The sequence below is a fragment of the Pristiophorus japonicus genome, chromosome 2 (assembly GCF_044704955.1).
Source record: "Pristiophorus japonicus isolate sPriJap1 chromosome 2, sPriJap1.hap1, whole genome shotgun sequence".
NCBI classification, from domain to species: domain Eukaryota; kingdom Metazoa; phylum Chordata; class Chondrichthyes; family Pristiophoridae; genus Pristiophorus; species Pristiophorus japonicus.
Genome location: NC_091978.1, coordinates 82,918,405 through 82,940,619, shown reverse-complemented (window position 1 = coordinate 82,940,619; position 22,215 = coordinate 82,918,405). Strand labels below are relative to the sequence as shown.

The following is a 22,215-nucleotide window of genomic DNA, read 5'->3' as shown; positions in this document are numbered from 1 at the left end:
AACATGAATTGCCAGCTTTTGACACCTAGATGGTTTTTAAATTTTCTAGTACTTGGTAGGCATTACAATTAGCTTGATCCTAAGCAACCATTATGCATCTCCACTCATAGTGACAATCTAGCATATATTAACATATATATGAAGCCTTGATGGTGGAACTATTTATAGCGAAAGACAGAAACAAAGGTGGATCGATTTTCGTTGCTGTTTAGTCTTAAACCTAAACTGCGTCCATATATTTGCTCAAACCCCCAGGCCTTTATGTGAAGACAAAGGACAGAGTAAATCATATGAAAAACAGCAGCCATAGATTCCATTTTAAACATCCTCGTGCCTAGGATTAGCTATTTAAAATTTTAAAAAATAACAAAAAATTTTATAATTTGAAACAGGACAGAATTGGTGAAAGATTCCATCAAAATTGGTAATCTATTTTTCAAATGCTGCTTTGACCTGCTGGTTGTGAATTTTCTACATTTTTCATTATTATGTCATAAACATATAATTACTTTACGCAAAATCTCATCAGCATTCATCACAAGGGCACAGTACTCATTTAACCATTAGATTATGACTGTTGCCCTTGCTTAACATACTTAATAATTGAAATATCAGATAAAGCACAGTGTTCTAAAGAAAACGATCTTCCTGTTAGAAATGGGGGGAAAGGAATCTTAGCCTGTGCAAACAATCCTATTTCATCCTTCTTCCTAAGTTCTGTTCTAATAAAATGATCTCAATGAGTTTGGTGTATGAATGAAGTAAATGAGCTCGATGGGCTGTTTTAGTCTTTACTTTCATATTGGTCTCTACTATATCAATTAATTTAATTGAAAATAATAACATTCACTATATGATCAACATGGCAGTAGGCAAGACCTTGAATCAAAATAGTCAATAATTCTTTCATCCTGTACTATAAACTACAGCTAGTTTGTGAGTAGATGTATTCAGGAAAATCTTTGGACTCAAGTCAGTTTGTGACTTAATTTCCTCACAAAACACATTCTTTGAGGTAACAGCTTAAACCAATAGAACAATCTGAACACATCTCTGTAATTAGATTTTGGCTTTGTGTGCCAATCATAGATTTATCAACCATTCAGATAAACTGCATCCTTCCTGACAAGATTATTGAAGCAATATCTTTGTATGTACATATGCTGACATTTACAAGGCGTCCTCATGCTTAATCCTAGCTCGTACTCCTGTACCCTATCACAGCAAAGGGGGATGTCAATCAAGCAGGAGGGATATAGCCAGCACATCTGGTTAATCACTGCACTCACATTTGTGCCTTGATATTTATTTCCAGCCAGAGATCTCCGGTCTATTTTCCCTGTCATTCGAGAGCAATGTGTATAATTTATTAACTAGCTAAACTGCATTATGAATAAGGGATGAGGCCCATCTTGGGATTGGGAGACTGTGAATTGACTTAGGCGAGCTGTGCGCTCCAAAAGATGACAACATCTGTTTCAAAAGGTTGAAGCATGGAGGAATTTCGACGTCTGCTGCAAGTGCTCTGGACAAAAAAATGTCTTAAACCAAGTGAGAGTTTGTAGAAAGACAATCTGCTGATGGGCTTTTGCAGCCTGACCATACATTTGTGATGAAATGTCCCATTTTTTCAGAGAGACTGGCACTCCAAGCCTCCTTCTCTGCACTCTCAAAAATACCTTGTCCACATATGTTGCATAAATTAACAAACTTATGGTAAATGAATTAAAACATGAACTGTGCAAAATAAATATTTTTAAGGGACATCCTCTTATTAGTCATTCCTTCTGAATAACTTTTTTTTAATAATTGAGTCAAGTTTTATTTTTTTTTCTCTTGATTCAAGTATAAAAATGCTTATTAATCTAGTGGGGTTAGAGGTCCACGCGTGGCATCTCATCCACGTGGTAAACCTCCATGTGCAAATCTAGGAAGTGAACAACTGTGTAGGCTATTCAACCATAAAGAATATTTCAACCAAGCTCAATCATTTTCTCACCTAATATTCACACATGCCCACTTTCCAACTGCCCAGACCTAGAGGCATTGAAGCAAATAAAGATCATCAAATGCGATCAGCTAACTTAGCATAGATGCTAAGTCCCATTCCCCCGCTCTATCCCTGTAGCCCTGTAAATGTATTTCTCTCAAGTGCCTATCCAATTTCCTTTTGAAATCATTGATCATCTCTGCTTCCACCACCTTAATTGGCAGTGAGTTCCAGGTCATTACCACTCGCTGCGTAAAAAGGTTCTTCCTCGTATCCCACCAGTATCTCTTGCCCAAAACTTTAAATCTGTGCCCTCTGGTCCTTGTACAAGCAGCTAATGAGAACAACCTTTCTCTGTCTACCTTATCCAAACCTGTCATAATCTTGAACACCTCTATCAAATCTCCCCTCAACCTCCTTTGCTCCAAGCAGGTCAACCCCAGCTTCTCCAACAAATAAAATCCCTCATCCCTGGAACCATTCTGGTAAATCTCCTCTGTACCCTCTGACATCCTTCCTAAAGTGTGATGACCAGAACTGGATGCAATGCTCTAGTTGTGGCCTAACCAGAGGTTTATAAAGGTTCAGCATAACTTCCCTGCTTTTGAACTCAATACCTCTATTTATGAAGCCCATGATCCATATGCTTTGTTAACTATTCTCTCAATATATCCTGCCACCTTCAAAGATCTATGCACATGAACCCACAGGTCTGACTGTCTCAGCAAATTTTTAGAACTGTGCCATTAAGTCTATATTACCTCTCCCTAGCCCTTCTGCCAAAATGCATTACCTCATACTTCTCTGTATTAAATGCCATCTACCACTTGGTCTGTCCATTCTGCTAGCCTATCTATGTCCTATTGCAGTTGATTGGTATCATCCTCACGGTTTGCCACACCTCCAAGTTTGGGATCATCGGCAAATTTTGAAATGTTATGCTGTATTCCAATATCCAAGTCATTTATGTATATCAAAAATAGCAGTGGTCCTAGCACTGACCCTTGGGGAATAGCACTGTCTACCATCCTCCAGTCTGAAAAGCAACCGTTTACCTTGACTCACTGTTTTCTGTCCTCAAGCCAATTTCTTAACCAAGCTAACACTGACCCTCCTATTCCATGAGCCTTAATTTTGATAACCAGCCTTTTATGTGGTACTTTGTCAAATGCTTTCTTAAAATCCATATAGACAACATCCACTGCTTCCCTTCATCCACCTTCTCTGTTACTTCATCAAAAAGTTCAATTAGATTAGTCAAACACGATCTGCCTTTTACAAATCTGTGCTGGCTCTCCTTTATTAACTTAAACCTCTCCAAGTGCCTGTTAATTTTTTCCCTGATTATTGTTTCTAAAACCTTCCCAATCACTGATGTTAAACTAACCGGCCTGTAGTTACTAGGATTGTCCTTGCACCCTTTCTTGAGCAGGGGTGTCACATTTGCCACTTTCCAATCCTCTGGCACCTCCCCCGCATCTAGGGAAGATTAAAAGATTATGGCAAGCCCTTCCGCTATCTCCACCCCTACTTCCCTTAGCAACCTGGGATGCGAACCATCCGGACCAGGTGACTTATCCACTCTTAGCATGTCCAACTTTTCCAGTACATCATGCCTATCAATTTTCACCCCATTCATTATCTCTACCATCTCCGCTTCTACCGATATTTTGTCAGTATCCTCTTCCTTAGTAATCACTGATACAAAGTATTCATTAAGTATTCTAGCCTTGTCCTGCACCTCTAAGCATATTTCACCTTCTTTGTCCCTAATAGGCCCCACCCCACCTCTTTCTATGCGTTTACTATTTACATGCTGGTAGAAGATTTTTGAGTTCCCTTTTATGTTAACTGCCTTTCTATTCTCATATTCGCTCATTGGCAGTCTTATTTTTCTCTTCACTTCCCCTCTCAACTTACTGTATTTGGCCTGGTTCTCACTTGAAGAATTCACCTGACATCCACCATATACCCTCTTTTTTTGTTTCATCATATTCTCTATCTCGCTCTGCATCCAAGGAGCCCTGGCTTTGGATCCCTTATCTTTCCATCTTGTTGGAAGTTACTTAGCCTGTACCTGAAACATCTCCTCCTTAAAGATCACCCATTGTTCCGTTACAGTTTTTCCTGTCAATCTTTGGTTCCATTTTACCCTGACTAGATCCCCTCTCAATCCATTGAAGTTAACCCTCTTCCAATTTAGAAGTTCCACTTTAGATTGTTCCTTGCTCTTCTCCATTAATAATCTAAACCTTATGATACGATGATCACTCTTACCCAAGTGTCCTCCCACAGACACTTGGCTCACCTCATTCCCCAGCACCAGATCCAGCAATGCCTTCTTTCTAGTTGGGCTGAGAACATACTGGTCAAGGAAGTTCTCCTGAACACATTTCAGAAATTCCTCCCCCTCCTTTCCCTTTACTCTAATATTATTCCAATCGATATTTGGGTAATTAAAGTCCCCAATATCACCACACTATGGTTTTTGCACATCTCTGTGATTTCCCTGCAGATTTGTTCCTCTATCTCTCGCTCACTAATTTGAGGCCTATAGAATACTCCCAATAGTGTGATCATACTTCTCAACTCTAACCAAATGGATTCTGTCCTTGTCCCCTCAAGGACATCCCTCTTTCCAACACTACAATGTATTCCCTAATCATTACTGCCACCCCACCCTCCTTTTTTCCTTCCCCATCTTTTCTGAACACCTTGTATCCGTGAATATTAAGCGCCTAGTCCTCACCATTTTTAAGCCACGGTTCCCTATACGGCTAATTGTGCTTTTAGTTCCCCAACCTTATTCACCACAATGTGCGTTCACATACATGCATTCTAAACCTGTCTTTTTATTCCTCGTAGTCCTTCTTAGTCTGCTCCTATCGAATATGGTAGTATTTTTTTCTCTAGTACTATTGAACACTCTCACTCCTTTATGCACCTTAATCCTCTTTTCCACTTCTATATGCTGTTGCCCACCTGTCTCTTTTACCAATCTCTCATCTGCCCATCTTTTTTCCCTTCTCTTCATTTCACTTCTGTATGTGATTTGACATTGAATTAATTATTCTAACTTACACTTTCTGGTTTAGACTCCGCGTGACTCAGTAAAGATTTTTCAATCTGATTGGTTAAGGTGACATACCATTGCTTTCCCTGTTCACACAGGTCCCAGATTCCCTCCAGAACTTCCAGTGCAAAAGCCCATAGAAAGTCCATGATCTACTGTATGTGTAATGAATGGCAAACGCTGTTCGTTCGTTCATGACTGCAAAATCTGGCCATAAGCTTTGTCTCTCTTCTGGCTATTAAGAGTTTGCAAGGAGGATTTTAAAAAATCATTCTTGGCACCAAGGCATCACTGGCGAGGCTGGCATATATTGCCCATCTCTGGTGCCCTGACAGCCGAGTGGCATGCTGGGCCACTTCAGATGGTATTTGATAGTCAACCACATTGGTGTGGAACTGGAGTCAAATATAGACCAGACCATGTAAGGACAGTAAATTTCCTTCCATGAGGATGTTAGATTTGGCCACTCTCAGCCAAATCCTTAGTGGGTACAACACAAAACTGCCTACAAATGGAAATAAGCTGGCAATCTACTTGGACAAGCCAAGGATGGCTGGCGTGGAATTGAAAATTTCACAGTAGTGCTTTTCTGAGGTTAGTTTGAGGTAAATTAAAGGCAGAGTAGAGAGGGTGTTACCCTACATCTGGTAGGTCATGCCATTCTTGACATTGGCAGAAATTCCACTCTGTGGTAGCTATGATATCATTAGGAGGCAGCTCTATTCAAACCATATATTGCAAAGGGTTAACGGTCCCACAATCATTTTGCAGAAGGAATTAAATCACTTGATTATCGAAAAGCTGAGCAATACATGTCGAAATTATGTCTTTGTGATGGAAATGATGTTCTTGAAATGTGAATAACATCATCACAAAGTCCTAACCAGTGGTTTTAAAGGAGCACCATTTCCATTAAAATGTAATTGGCAAATCTTTTTTTCCCTGGAGGAGCCAGCTGCTAATGTCACAGACAACATTACTTGGTTGCATACTTGCATTAAGTATTTACAAACAAAATAAATTGCCAATTTTTTTGTCACAAAAACACTGGGGGCCCGAAATTCAGTACCGCTGGAAAGCGGGTGCTCCCCCCAACTTTTTGTGGCCATTAGCACCGAAATGTTTTCATGGCTGGGCCACCCCATATTGAGCTCCAAAAGTGAACAAATGGGTTCCAGCGCGAATGAACCCTTCCAAAGTGCATTTTTCAGCGATGTGGCTGTCTTAATTTAAGCGTTATCACCACTGAGAAATTCAGCATGCTGGTAAAGGTTTCTGAAGGAGGGAAGGAGTTTGGAAGGATGGCTGGTGTAAGACGTGCAAGGAAAACCAATAGGTTCACTGATATTGAGCTGGAGACACCGATGGATGGTGTGGAGGACAGAAGAATAGTGTTTCCTAACATGGGGAGACCTGGCAGACCGCCATTACATAATGCATGGAGGTCGATTACAGGGGAGGTGTTAGGCACTTCCATATATGTGAGGACGCATCCTCCCAGGAGGGTACTGGCCAGTCGGCACCCGACCCTTCCAGGGTGGTGATGGGTTGACGCCTCCTAGCTCCTCCTCCTCCTCCTCAGGTGATACTTATTGTGTTCCTAACACAGATGAGGCTGCACACAGGGAGGTTAAAGTAACAGTGACCTCGGTCTTTATTAAGACACTCCAGAGTGAGGAACAGGTCTTAGGGGCCGGCTTATATACAGTGCTCCCAAGGGATGCTGGGATCCCTTGGGATTTCAGGGGATGAGCTCGCTGGTGGCGGAACATGGGAGTGCATGCTTTACAGATACACAACATCACTCTCCCCACCAAAGTCAAAGTGAAAACTATTTACAAGGTGAGGCGGTCAGGAGCCTTTCTTTCCCTGGTGGACCGCCTCAGTACAAATTTCTGTTCTAGTGTGTTGGCTCTGCTCTCACTGGGCTGGCGTGATGTTGACCCTGCAGGGCTGCTAGGTGTGCCTGGCTTTCCTGGGCTGTTGCGTGTGATGGGTTAGATTTCCTGGTCCAACGTGGTGTCGTTGATCCTTTGGGTGTGTGTTGTGGGCTCGAAACAGGTGGTGTCTGCTGTGGGTTGTTCAGGGCAGTCTGTGAACTGCAGCCTCATTTGGTCCAGGTGCTTTCTGCAAATTTGTCCATTGTCTCGTTTGACTACAAACACCCTATTCCATTCTTTAGCTATCACCGTGCCCGCGGTCCACTTGAGACCATGTCCATAGTTTAGCACATACACAGGGTCATTCAGATCAATTTCCTGTGACACAGTGGCACGACCATCATTTACATTTTGTTGCTGCCGCCTGCTCTCTACCTGATCATACAGGTTGTGGTGAACCAGCGAGAGTCTGGTTTTAAGTGTCCTTTTCATGAGTAACTCAGCCGGGGACACCCTGTGAGAGAGTGGGGTCTCGTGCGGTAGCTGAGCAATACTCGGGACAGGCGGGTTTGGAGTGAGCCTTCTGTGACTCATTTAAGGCTCTGTTTGATGGTTTATACTGCCCACTCTGCCTGCCCATTGGAGGCTGGTTTAAACGGGGCCGAGGTGACATGTTTGATCCCATTGCGGCTCATGAATTCTTTAAATTCGGCACTGGTGAAACATTGCCATTAAGGAAGACATAGCGGGACATCTAAATAGGAATAGTGCAATCAAGCAGACACAACATGGATTCATGAAGGCGAAATCATGTTTAACTAATTTACTGGAATTCTTTGAGGATATAACGAGCATGGTAGATAGAGGTGTACCGATGGATGTGCTGTATTTAGACTTCCAAAAGGCATTCGATAAGGTGCCACACAAAAGGTTACTGCAGAAGATAAAGGTACGCGGAGTCAGAGGAAATATATTTGCATGGATAGAGAATTGGCTGGCTAACAGAAAGCAGAGAGTCAGGATAAATGGGTCCTTTTGGGTTGGAAATCAGTGGTTAGTGGTGTGCCACAGGGATCAGTGCTGGGACCACAACTGTTTACAATATGCATAGATGACCTGGAAGAGGGGACAGAGTGTAGTATAACAAAATTTGCAGATGACACAAAGATTAGTGGGAAAGCGGGTTGTGTAGAGGACACAGAGAGGCTGCAAAGAAATTTGGATAGGTTAAGCGAATGAGCTAAGGTTTGGCAGATGGAATACAATGTTGGAGAATGTGAGGTCATCCACCTTGGGAAAAAAAAGCAGTAAAAGGGAATATTATTTGAATGGGGAGAAATTACAACATGCTGCGGTGCAGAGGGACCTGGGGGTCCTTGTGCATGAATCCCAAAAAGTTAGTTTGCAGGTGCAGCAGGTAATCAGGAAGGCGAATGGAATGTTGGCCTTCATTGCGAGAGGGATGGAGTACAAAAGCAGAGAGGTCCTGCTGCAACTTTACAGGTTATTGGTGAGGCCGCACCTGGAGTACTGCGTGCAGTTTTGGTCACCTTACTTAAGGAAGGATATACTAGCTTTGGAGTGGGCACAGAGACGATTCACTAGGCTGATTCCTGAGATGAGGGGGTTACCTTATGATGATAGATTGAGTAGACTGGGTCTTTACTCGTTGGAGTTCAGAAGGATGAGGGGTGATCTTATAGAAACATTTAAAATAATGAAAGGGATAGACAAGATAGAGGCAGAGAGGTTGTTTCCACTGGTCGGGGAGACTAGAACTAGGGGGCACAGCCTCAAAATACGGGGGAGCCAATTTAAAACCGAGTTGAGGAGGAATTTCTTCTCCCAGAGGGTTGTGAATCTGTGGAATTCTCTGCCCAAGGAAGCAGTTGAGGCTAGCTCATTGAATGTATTAAAATCACAGATAGATAGATTTTTAACCAATAAGGAAATTAAGGGTTATGGGGAGCGGGCAGGTAAGTGGAGCTGAGTCCACGGCCCAATCAGCCATGATCTTGTTGAATGGCGGAGCATGCTCAAGGGGCTACCGGTGTATCAAAACTATCTGATGACTCAGATATAATTGAATCATTCCCATCTTCAACTCGTTCCATGTCTGTAGGTAAAATATGATCAATATGAACAAACTTAACCTGTCCATTATCAAACATCTTTCCAAAATATGTGCGAGGACCACATATCTTCACCACTCTTCCTGGTAACTACTTCAACCATTTATGATGATGGTTCTTCACTCTCACCTTCTGGTTTAATTTCACTCTTCTCTCTTTTACTCTACCTCTATCATGATTCTCTTTCTATCTTAATTGTGTCTCTTCTACGGACTGTGCCAAATTTGGCTTTAACAACAAGAATCTAGTTCATGGCTGTCATTTGAGAAACAACTCTGCCGGTGTTCTACCAGTAGTTGTATGAGGAGCATTTCGATATGTAATCAAAAAATTAGCCAATTTGTGATCCAATGACAACTGTCGTTTCCTTGGATTTGGATCTAACCTTTGTTTTATGAGGGCACGTTTTACAATTTGTACAGTGTGCTCTGCTGCACCACTCGAAGCAGAATGGTATGGTGGAACCTTTGTATGTTTCACACCATTTCTGCTCGTGAATTGTGCAAATTCTTCTGAACGAAATTGTGGTCCATTATCCAAAACAATCTCTTCAGGGAGGCCAAATGCAGAAAATAATTTTTGTAAAATGTCCAATGTTTTATTTGTTGTTATTTTCCACATTGGAAGCACCTCAATCCACTTCAAATGGCTATCAATCACAATGAACAATTGTTGCCCTTCTAACTCAGCAAAATCAATATGTAGCCTTTGCCACACCCTGGGAGGTCATTTCCATGGCTGTAATGGTACTGGTGGTGGTTGCTTGCTTACCGATTGACATGTCGTACACTGACTCACGATGTACTCTATACCTTTATCAAGACCTGGCCACCATAAATAACTGCGTGCAAAACTCTTGGTCAAGCACATTCCCAGGTGCTGGTCATGGAGGTCTCCTCATAACTTGGACCTGAATTTATATGGTATAACCACTCTTGCACCCCACATAACACAATCCTTATCGACTGATAATTAATTCCTACGAATGAAGAATGGATGTGTATCTTTGTCTGTTACCTGGTTTGGCCATCCATTTGCAATATACTCATACACCTTTGACATCACTGGGTCACGTTTGGTTGCTCTACCAATCTCTTCAGCTACGACTGGCAGTTCATCAATGTATGAAAAATAAAACACTTCTTCCCTATTGGGTGTAATTTGTGATGCGGAAGGCAATCTAGACATTTCATCAGCATTACTGTGATCAGCTGATCGTCTGTATTCAATATTATATGTATATGCTGACAAAATCAAAGCCCATCTCTGCATTCGGGCTGCAGCTAATGTTGGAACTGGGGACTTTGGATGGAGGATTGCTGTTAGGGGCTTATGGTCCGTAACGATGGTAAACTTACGACCATGCAAGTATTTGTGAAACTTCTTGACCCCAAAAATTAATGCCAAAGCTTCCCTTTCAATTTGCACATAATTACTCTCACTGGCACTGAGAGTGCGTGAAGCAAAAGCAATTGGTCTCTCCTCCCCACTACTTAATACATGAGAGATGATTGCCCCAACTCCATACGGAGAGGCAGCACATGCTAGCTTAATCTGCTTAGATATGTCATAGTGAACTAACATGGTGCTCTCTACCAATTTGCTTTTACACTCCTTGAATGCTAAATCGCATTCTTTTGACCACTTCCAATGGACCTGTTTTTTCAAAAGTTCATTCAATGGATGTAATGCTGTAGCCAAATTTGGTGGGAACTTCCCATAATAGTTCAAAAGACCCAAGAATGAACGAAGTTCAGTAACATTCCTGGGAGTGGGTGCATTTCTAATTGCATCCAATTTTTCCATGGTTGGATGTAAACCATCTTTGTCTACTCTGTACCCTAAGTACGCCACTGAGTTTTTAAATACCTCACACTTACGAGCAGACACTCGTACTCCGTGCTTCTCTAGCCGTTTGAGGACTTCATTCACTATGTTATTATGAATTTGCCTATTTGGTGCTGAAATTAGTATGTCATCCAAATAACATACTACCCTTTCAGTACCTTGCAAAATCTGATTCATCAACCCTTGGAATATGGCAGGGGCGGAAGACACTCCAAACGGTAGCCTATTAAATTGATATAGGGCTAGTTGAGTATTTATCGTCAAACATGACTGGGACTCCTCATCTAGTTCAAGCTGTAAGTAGGCATTCGTAAGATCCAGTTTTGAGAAGATCTGACTACCTGTCAGTGTTGGAAACAAATCTTCTATATTCGGCAATGTATTGGGAACATTACTTTACGGTTTATGGTTACTTTATAATCACCACACAATCTTACCTTGCCATCGGACTTAGGTACAACAACAATGGGTGTAGCCCAATTACATCGATCTATCTTACAAATAATGTTCTCAGTCTCTAGTCTTTTGAGTTCTTGCTCAACTTTCTCTTTGAGTGCATATGGTACAGAACGTAGCTTGTAGTAAACCAATCTAGCGTCCTTCTGTACCCTGACACATACCTTGAAGTCATGGATCGGACTGCCCGTTTCGCAGAACACCTTCAGATACTGCTTGATAACCTCATCTGTTGATGAAAATCTCGCTTCCACACAGAAAATCTTACTCCAATCCAGCTTCAGTGAACTCAACCAATTACTTCCTAATAAGGCAGGCTTGTCTCCTTTCACTACTATTAGAGGCAAGTTCTGAAATTGATCTTTATATTTCACCGGTACGGTGATACGACCTACCACAGGAATTTTCTCTCCCGAGTAGCCTCGCAGCTCTATCTTGGATTTCTCCAGTTGAAAATCACGCAATTTGTCAAGGTATAGTGACTCTGGTACTACACTCATGGATGCACCTGTGTCGATTTCCATTGGTATCTTGAATCCCATAGCACAGATGAATACGTGGCTTGAGCAGTGGTGCAGCAGGGAGGGATTCAAATTCGTGGGGCATTGGAACAGGTTCTGGGGGAGGTGGGACCAGTACAAACCAGATGGTCTGCACTTGGGCAGGAACGGAACCAATGTCCTAGGGGGAGTGTTTGCTAGTGCTGTTGGTGAGGAGTTAAACTAATATGGCAGGGGGATGGGAACCAATACAGGGAGACAGAGAGAAACAAAAAGGAGACAAAAACAAAAGACAGAAAAGAGATGAGTAAAAGTGGAGGGCAGAGAAACCAAAGGCAAGAAACAAAAAGGGCCACTGAATATAAAAGGGCTGCAGGAGGGGTAAAAACTAAAAATCTTGGTTTAAAAACTCGGATGAAAACACTCTACCTAAATGCACGCAGCATTAGAAATAAAGTAAATGAGTTGACGGCACAAATCATTACAAATGGGTATGATTTGGTGGCCATTACAGAGACATGGTTGCAAGGTGGCCAGGACTGGGAATTAAACGTACAGGGGTATCTGACGATTCGGAAAGATAGGCAGGAAGGGAAGGAGGTGGGGTAGCTCTGTTAATAAGGGATGATATCAGGGCAGTTGTGAGGGATGATATTGGCTCCAATGAACAAAATGTTGAATCATTGTGGGTGGAGATTAGAGATAGTAAGGGGAAAAAGTCACTGGTCGGCGTAGTTTATAGGGCCCCAAATAATAACTTCATGGTGGGGTGGGCAATAATCAAGGGAATAATGGAGGCATGTGAAAAAGGAACGGCAGTAGTTATGGGGGATTTTAACCTACATATCCATTGGTCAAATCAAATCGCAGGGGGTAGCCTGGAGGAGGAATTCATAGAATGCATACAGGATTGTTTCTTAGAACAGTATGTAACAGAGCCTACAAGGGAGCAAGCCATTTTGGATCTGGTCCTGTGTAACGAGACAGGAAAAATAAACGATCTCCTCGTAAAAGATCCTCTCGGAATGAATGATCACAATATGGTTGAATTTGTAATACAGATTGAGGATGAGGAAGTTGTGTCAGAAACGAGCGTACTCTGCTTAAACAAAGGGGACTACAATGGGATGAGGGCAGAGTTGGCTAAAGTAGACTGGAAACAAGGACTAAATGATGGCACAATTGAGGAACAGTGGAGGACTTTTAAGGAGCTCTTTCATAATGCGCAACAAAAATATATTCCAGTGAAAAAGAAGGGCAGCAAGAGAAGAGATAACCAGCCGTGGATAGCCAAGGAAATAAAGGAAAGTATCAAATCAAAGACCAATGCGTATAAGGTGGCCAAGGTTAGTGGGAAACTAGAGGATTGGGAAGATTTTAAGCAACAGCAAAGAATGACTAAAAAAGCAATAAAGAAAGGGAAGATAGATTACGAAGGTAAACTTGTGCAAAACATAAAAACAGATAGTAAAAGCTTTTACAGATATATAAAACGGAAAAGAGTGACTAAAGTAAATGTTGGTCCCTTAGAAGATGAAAAGGGGGATTTAATAATGGGAAATGTGGAAATGGCTGAGACCTTAAACAATTATTTTGCTTCCGTCTTCACAGTGGAAGACACAAAAACCATGCCAAAAATGGCTGGTCATAGGAATGTGGGAAGGGAGGACCTTGAGATGATCACTATCACTAGGGAGGTAGTGCTGGACAGACTAATGGGACTGAAGGTAGACAAGTCCCCTGGTCCTGATGAAATGCATCCCAGGGTATTAAAAGAGATGGCGGAAGTTATAGCAGATGCATTTGTTATAATCTACCAAAATTCTCTGGGCTCTGGGGAGGTACCAGCGGATTGGAGAGCAGCTAATGTAACGCCTCTGTTTAAAAAAGGGGGCAGGCAAAATGCAGGTAACTATAGGCCGGTTAGTTTAACATCTGTAGTGGGGAAAATGCTTGAAACTATCATTAAGGAAGAAATAGTGGGACATCTGGATAGGAATAGTGCAATCAAGCAGACGCAGCATGGATTCATGAAGGGGAAATCATGTTTAACTAACTTACTGGAATTCTTTGAGGATATAACGAGCATGGTGGATAGAGGTGTACCGATGGATGTGGTGTATTTAGATTTCCAAAAGGCATTCGATAAGGTGCCACACAAAAGGTTACTGCAGAAGATAAAGGTACGCGGAGTCAGAGGAAATGTATTAGCATGGATAGAGAATTGGCTGGCGAACAGAAAGCAGAGAGTCGGGATAAATGGGTCCTTTTCCGGTTGGAAATCAGTGGTTAGTGGTGTGCCACAGGGATCAGTGCTGGGACCATAACTGTTTACAATATACATAGATGACCTAGAGGAGGGGACAGAGTGCAGTGCAACAAAATTTGCTGATGACACGAAGATTAGTGGAAAAGCGGGTTGTGTAGTGGACTCAGAGAGGCTGCAAGGAGATTTGGATAGGTTAAGCGAATGGGCTAAGGTTTGGCAGATGGAATACAATGTCGGAAAGTGTGAGGTCATCCACCTTGGGAAAAAAAACAGTAAAAGGGAATATTATTTGAATGGGGAGAAATTACAACATGCTGTGGTGCAGAGGGACCTGGGGGTCCTTGTGCATGAATCCCAAAAGGTTAGTTTGCAGGTGCAGCAGGTAATCAGGAAGGCAAATGGAATGTTGGCCTTCATTGTGAAAGGGATGGAGTACAAAAGCAGGGAGGTGTTGCTGCAACTGTATAAGGTATTGGTAAGGCCGTACCTGGAGTACTGCGTGCAATATTGGTCACCTTACTTAAGGAAGGATATACTAGCTTTGGAAGGGGTACAGAGACGATTCACTAGGCTGATTCCAGAAATGAGGGGGTTACCTTATGATGATAGATTGAGTAGACTGGGTCTTTACTCCTTGGAGCTCAGAAGGATGAGGGGTGATCTTATAGAAACATTTAAAATCATGAAAGGGATAGACAAGATAGAGGCAGAGAGGTTGTTTCCATTGGTGGGGGAGACTAGAACTAGGGGGCACAGCCTCAAAATATGGAGGAGCCAATTTAAAATCGAGTTGAGAAAGAATTTCTTCTCCCAGAGGGTTGTGAATCTGTGGAATTCTCTGTCCAAGGAAGCAGTTGAGGCTAGCTCATTGAATGTTTTCAAGTCAAAGATAGATAGATTTTTAAGCAATAAGGGAATTAAGGGTTACGGGGAGAGGGCAGGTAAGTGGAGCTGAGTCCACGACCAGATCAGCCATGATCTTATTGAATGGCGGAGCAGGCTCGAGGGGCTAGATGGCCTACTCCTGTTCCTAATTCTTATGTTCTTATCTTCTTATGTTCTTATCCCGCAACATCTATGTGGATTTTGATGCTTTCCGAATCGCTGTCCGTTAACCTCGTGCTCCTGATGACTTGTAATTCTAACATCTCCTTGTCTTGTTGTTGTTCTTCCATGCTATGTAGTCTCCTGGGATTTCTACTCATAGCTTTGAACGCTGGACTCATAGCTTTGTTAGCTGGTTTACACTTCAGTCGGCATGCCTTTGCGAGATGCCCAGTCTTTCTGCAGAAGAAACACTCTGCCTTCACATATGGACAACTTTGAGCAATGTGTTGTCCCAGGCATTTATTGCATGACTTCGACGCTCTGTTAGAATTTCCAGTTTCTGAGACTTTCGGCCGTGCCCATCATTTACTTTGAACCTGCAAGTGATTTACCTCGGTTGACTGACCGTAATCATTATTTAATTCTCGTGAATATTGTTCGGCCATGCTCATCGACCTCGCTGTCTGACAAGCAATCTCAAAAGTCAAGCCATCCTTTGTCAATAACTTTCTTCTGATCGCATCATTTTTCACCCCACAAACAAAACGATCCCGTAATGCTCGGTTTTAAAAGTTTCCAAAATTACAGTGCATTGATAGCTTTTTTAATGCTACGATGTAATCACTGATAATTTCATGAGCCTTTTGATTCCGAATCCCAAAACGATAGCTTTCAGCAATTTCTAATGGTTTGGGGTTATAGTGCTGCTCCAGCTTCGTTAAGATCTCTTTAAGCGCTGTGTCCTTTGGCTCATCAGACACAAGCAGATTTACAAGGGTTTCGTATAATGTCAGCCCCGCCTCCGATAAGAAGATCGCTTTCTTACATTCCAACACAGCCCGGTTCTGGACTGCATTGTCTGGAACTTCGATTATGTTATTTGCAGTGAAATACAATTCTAGCCGATCCACATACGCTTTAAAACGTTCCCGGTCGTGTCTATATTCCCCCAAATGTCCGATTATACCTGCCATTTTAATCTCTCGCTGTTCACACCGTGTGCTGTATTTTACCTCGGATTTTGTAGCTTTTTTTCCAAAGACAGAAACTTCCAAAGTCTCTCAGTCGGCTGGCTGAATCTTTCACCAACAAAATTTAAGCTTTAAATCATCCAAAAAATCCCATCTCTGTCGCCAAATGTGATATATTCACAGAACACAGCTCACACAGCTTCCTAACATGGCAGGCAACTCTCTCGGAAGTCTCCGGAAATCTGCCTGGTTCTGTTTATTATTAACCCTGCACTTGCAGTACACAATATGTCCACATCCACAGTGTGGTGCTACAAACATTACAAGCTTACAGACAATACACCGTCGTACTTCTGACCAGGTTTTCCAGGTGTCGCCCTTCCAACACGCCTCCCATCCTTAGGGTGAACACTGCCAAGCAGGTCTCTGCAGCCCACAGGCATCCACTAAAGAATCAGACCTGAAAGTATGTGAAAACTTCTGAGCAGCTTTCAGCAGGTTTAATGGAGCCAAAACAATTAATTAAACTATATCAAAAGCTAAATACTGCAGATGCTGGAATCTGAAATAAAACCACTAAAATTAATAAACCTATTTCCCTACAAAATTGACCCGATCGCGGCAAAACTTCAGTGGCATCGTGAATTTCAAATACAGATGGAGGGTGAGAAAGTTGGATCTCTAACCAGCGTACTAAGCTTAAATAAAGGAGATTATGAAGGTTTCAGGACAGAGTTGGATAAAGTGGACTGGGAAAATAGATTAAAGTGTAGAACGGTTGAAGAACAGTGGTGCACATTTAAGGAGATATTTCACAACTCTCAAGAAAAATATATTCCAGTGAGGAGGAAAGGGTGTAAGAGAAAAGATAGCCATCCGTGGCTAACTAAAGAAATTAAGGACGATATCCAATTAAAAACAACGGCATATAAAGTGGCCAAAACTAGTGGGAGGACAGAAGACTGGGAAGCTTTTAAAAGCCAGCAAAGAACAACTAAAAAAATGATTAAGAAAGGGAAGCTAGTCAATGAAAGTAAACTAGCACAAAATATAAAAACAGATAACAAGAGTTTCTATAGGTATATAAAAAGGAAAAGAGTGGATAAAGTAAATGTTGATCCCTTAGAGGACGAGACCGGGGAATTAGTAATGGGGAACATGGAGATGGCAGAAATTCTGAACAAATATTTTGTATCAGTCTTTACGGTAGAGTCTGTACTAACAATATTCCGACAGTGGATAGTCAAAGGGCTATGCGGGGGCAGGAACTTAACACAATCACAATCACTAAGGAGGTGGTACTCAGTAAGAAAAAGGGACTAAAGGCAGATAAATCCCCTGGACCTGATGGCTTGCATCCTAGGGTCTTAAGAGAAATAGTGGCAGGGATTGTGGATGCATTGGTTGTAATTTACCAAAATCCCCTGGATTCTGGGGAGGTCCCAGCAGATTGGAAAACTGCAAATGTAACGCCCCTATTTAAAAAAGGAGGCAGACAAAAAGCAGGAAACTATAGACCAGTTAGCCTAACGTCTGTGGTTGGGAAAATGTTGGAGTCCATTATTAAAGAAGCAGCAGCAGGACATTCGGAAAAGCAAAATTCGGTCAGGCAGAGTCAGCATGGATTTATGAAGGGGAAATCATGTTTGACAAATTTGCTGGAGTTCTTCAAGGATGTAACAAACAGGGTGGATAAAGTGGAACCAGTGGATGTAGTGTATTTGGACTTCCAGAAGGCATTTGACAAGGTGCCACATTAAAGGTTACAGTACAAGATAAAAGTTCACAGGGTTGCGGGTAATATATTAGCATGGATAGAGGATTGGCTAATGAACAGAAAACAGAGAGTCAGGATAAATGGTTCATTCTCTGGTTGGCAACCAGTAACTAGTGGGGTGCCGCAGGGATCAGTGCTGGGACCCCAACTATTTACAATCTTGGAAGAAGGGACTGAGTGTAATATAGACAAGTTTGCTGACGATACAAAGATGGGAGGAAAAGCAATGTGTGAGGAGGAACAAAAAATCTGCAAAAGGACATAGACAGGCTAAGTGAGTGGGCAAAAATTTGGCAGATGGCGTATAATGTTAGAAAGTGTGAGGTCATGCACTTTGGCAGAAAAAATTAAATCAAATTATTATTGAAATGGAGAAAGATTGCAAAGTGCCGCAGTACAGTGGGACCTGGTGGTACTTGTGCATGAAACACAAAAGGATAGTATGCAGGTACAGCAAGTGATCAGGAAAGCCAATGGTACCTTGGCCTTTATTGCAAAGGGGATGGAGTATGAAAGCAGGGAAGTCTTGCTACAGCTATACAAGGTATTGGTGAGGCCACACCTGGAATATTGCGTGCAGTTTTGGTTTCCATATTTATAAGATGATATACTTGCTTTGGAGGCAGTTCAGAGAAGGTTCACTAGGTTGATTCCGGGGATGAGGGGGTTGACTTATGAGGAAACGTTGAATAGGTTGGGCCTCTACACATTGGAATACAGAAGAATGAGAGGTGATCTTATCGAAACATATAAGATTATGAGGGGGACAAGGTGGATGCAGAGAGGATGTTTGCACTGATGGTGGAGACTCGAACTAGGAGGCATGATCTTAGAATAAGGGGCCACCCATTTAAAACGGAGATGAAAAGACATTTCTTCTCTGAGGGTTGTAAATCTGTGGAATTCGCTGCCTCAGAGAGCTGTGGAAGCTGGGACATTGAATAAATTTAAGACAGAAATAGACAGTTTCTTAAACAATAAGGGGATAAGGGGTTATGGGGAGCGGGCAGGGAAGTGGAGCTGAGCCCATGATCAGATCAGCATGACGTTATTGAATGGCGGAGCAGGCTCGAGGGGTCGTAATGTCTACTCGTGCTCCTATTTCTTATGTTCTTATGTTCCTGCACTGACTGGAAAACTTCACGGGGCACTGCCAGGAAAAATCCTACTTTTTCTTCGCTGAATTTCGCTGTCCTGTCCACTTCTCAGTGGCCCGCACGCTGCTGAGCTCATTGCTGGAAACCTTCCTGATCAGTGGCTTCACCCCACCGTTTCCGGCGGAAGTGCGCACCACTCAAATTCCCCCCGAGCTGAATATGGCTCGGGAAGGGAAAATCACCCGAGCGCGGCGGCCAATCGATTTTTTCGATCGCCCCCCCAAACCCCGCAGTAGCCGTCCCTTCGGGGATGGTGAATTTTGGCCCTTGGGCCTTTAATAGTTTCCAGACATTTCAGAAAATTTGCACGTAGTAGTTCATACACATCAATTTAAACAGCAAAAGACATAAAATCCATGAAATTATACCCTATTTCTTCAGTAACACTGCTGTGTATCTTAATTAAATATGTTCAAAAATAATTTGCACATAACAAAGTGTGGCAAATGTAAAAAACAATGTGTAGATGTGATCACTACTGACATCAATTAAATTCATTCCACACAGGTCAAAGGAGATAGTTCCTAAATAGTAACAACAATTTGAAAATAATGTATTGTTAAAGTGAAGGAAAGTCTTGCGGAGGGGCTTTATGTTTTGTTCAAAGTATTCACCCAATGCTTATTGAACAAAAATTAAAAACTTATTCATTGATTTCTTTACAAAAAACACATTGAATTTCTCACTCACATGGAAGCCCACCATGCTGTGTCTCTATTCCTCTAGAATGATCCTGAGAGGTTGTTACAGAGATGCTCTATTGATTGCAATGGGGTACATGACTTGTAACCAGCCTCTGATCCAACCTGCCCCCCCCCCCCCGAGGAAACGTGTCACCAACTATGTAAGCAGCTATCAACATGCAAGTTGCTCTAAACTGGTTCTCAGATTAGTCCATATTGCAGCGCGACAGCTGCAGGAAAAATGCAGGGAACAGCGCCAGCCCTTATACATGGCCTTCTTCGACCTTACAAAAGCCTTTGACACTGTCACCCACGAGGTTCTATGGAGCGTCCTCCTCTGTTTTGGATGCCCCCAAAAGTACATCACCATCCTCCGCCTGCTCCACGACGACATGCAGGCCGTGATCCTTACCAACGGATCCATCACAGACCCCAATTCACGTCCGGACTGGGGTCAGGCAGGGCTGCGTCATCGCCCCAACCCTCTTCTCAATCTTCCTCGCTGCCATGCTTCACCTCACAGTTGACAAGCTTCCTGCTGGAGTGGAACTAAACTACAGAACCAGTGGGAAGCTGTTCAACCTTCGCCATCTCCAGGCCAGATCCAAGACCACTCCAACCTCTGTCGTCGAGCTACAGTACCCGGACGACGCCTGCGCTTGTGCACACACAGAGGCTGAACTCTAGGACATAGTCGACGTATTTACCGAGGCGTATGAAAGCATGGGTCTTACGCTAAACATTAGTAGTACAAAGGTCCTCCACCAGCCTGTCCTCGCCGCACAGCACTGCCCCCCAAACATCAAGATCCACGGCGTGGCCCAGGACAACATGGACCACTTCCCCTATCTCGGTAGCCTCCTATCAACAAGAGCAGGCATTGACGACAAGATCCAACACTGCCTCCAGTGCGCCATTGCAGCCCTTCGACCGCCTGAGGAAAGGAGTGTTTGAAGACCAGTCCCTCAAAACTGTCACCAAGCTCATGGTCTACAGGGCCGTAGTAATACCCACCCTCCTGTATGGCTCAGAGACGTGGACCATGTACAGTAGACACCTCACGTCGCTGGAGAAATACCACCAGCAATGTTTCCGCAAGATCCTGCAAATCCCCTGGGAGAACAAACGTTAGCGTCCTCATCCAGGCCAAAATCCCCAGCATTGAAGCACTGACCACACTTGATCAGCTCAGCTGGGCAGGCCACATACTTCGCATGCCAGACACGAGACTCCCAAAGCAAGCGCTCTACTCGGAACTCATCCATGGCAAACGAGCCAAAGGCGGATAGAGGAAACGTTACAAGGACACTTTCAAAGCCTCCATGATAAAGTACGACATCTCCACTGACACCTGGGCGTCCCTGGCCATAGACTGCCCTAAGTGGAGGAAGTGCATCCAGGAGAATGCTGAGCTCCTCGAGTATTGTCACCAAGAGTATGCAGAAATCAAGTGCAGGCAGCGGAAGGAGCGTGCGGCAAACCAGGCTCCCTGCCCTCAACCTGTGACAGAATTGTGGTTCTCGTATTGGACTGTACAGCCATCTAAGAACTCATGCTAAGAGTGGAAGCAAGTCTTCCTCGATTCCGAGGGACTGCCTATGATGATATGATTGCAATCAATGGGGTTGCTTAATCATACAAGACTCTTCTCCATTGGTGACCAGAACAATCCAGAAACAAATACAGGCACCGGGCTCAATTTTCTCCAAAGCCATTTTTTGGCATTCTTGAAGAGTTACGCCTGTTTTTTGGGGGCCCAAGTACGGCAAAAAAATGTCATCCAAGTTTACCCGTTTGAATTTTTCATTTTGGCGCCGCCTATCCTGTCCTTTAGATTTAGGGGTGGAGCCTAAGATCTGCGGCAAAAAGATCAGGTTGCCACGGTAACCAGGGACACACTGTGGGCTGAGACTGGAAAGTGAAACATACAGCCAGCTCACAGCAACCTGCACAAGCACATTAAACATTGCAGCAACTTACCTCCATTAAATTATTAAAGTGTAATGACAAAAGTCTATCTTCCCCTCCCCCCCGATGCTGGTCCCTGCTCCCATTCCAGGTTGAAGGCCTCCCCCCTCCCGGTCCCCGCACCTATTCCAGGCCAAATGGCCTCCCGGTTCCCGTTCCTATCCCTGGCCGAATGGCCTCCCGGTCCCAGTTCCCACTCCTATCCCTGGCCAAATGGCCTCTCCCCTCCCGGTACCCGATCCTAACGATGCCCGAAAGGTTCCCCCCACTCTCTCCCTCTCTCCCACTCTCACTCACCTCTCTGCTGGTGCTGTCCGGGCCCTGGAACTGCATCTGCTGCTGATTTACTTACCTGCATCAATTTTCTTAACTCACCAGAAAGTTTTTCCACAGAGACCACATATGCTGTCCTAAGAAAAATTGGAGTAAAGCGGAGCTGGCCAAACTTGCTTAAATGGCCAGCA

General features: G+C 43.2%; 1 protein-coding gene across 1 annotated transcript in view; it reads right to left on the bottom strand.

Annotated features, from left to right (window-relative positions):
- The window catches only part of celf4 (CUGBP, Elav-like family member 4), a 1,192,896-nt gene that overhangs the window by 828,190 nt on the left and 342,491 nt on the right, over positions 1-22,215 (bottom strand). The window lies entirely within an intron of this gene.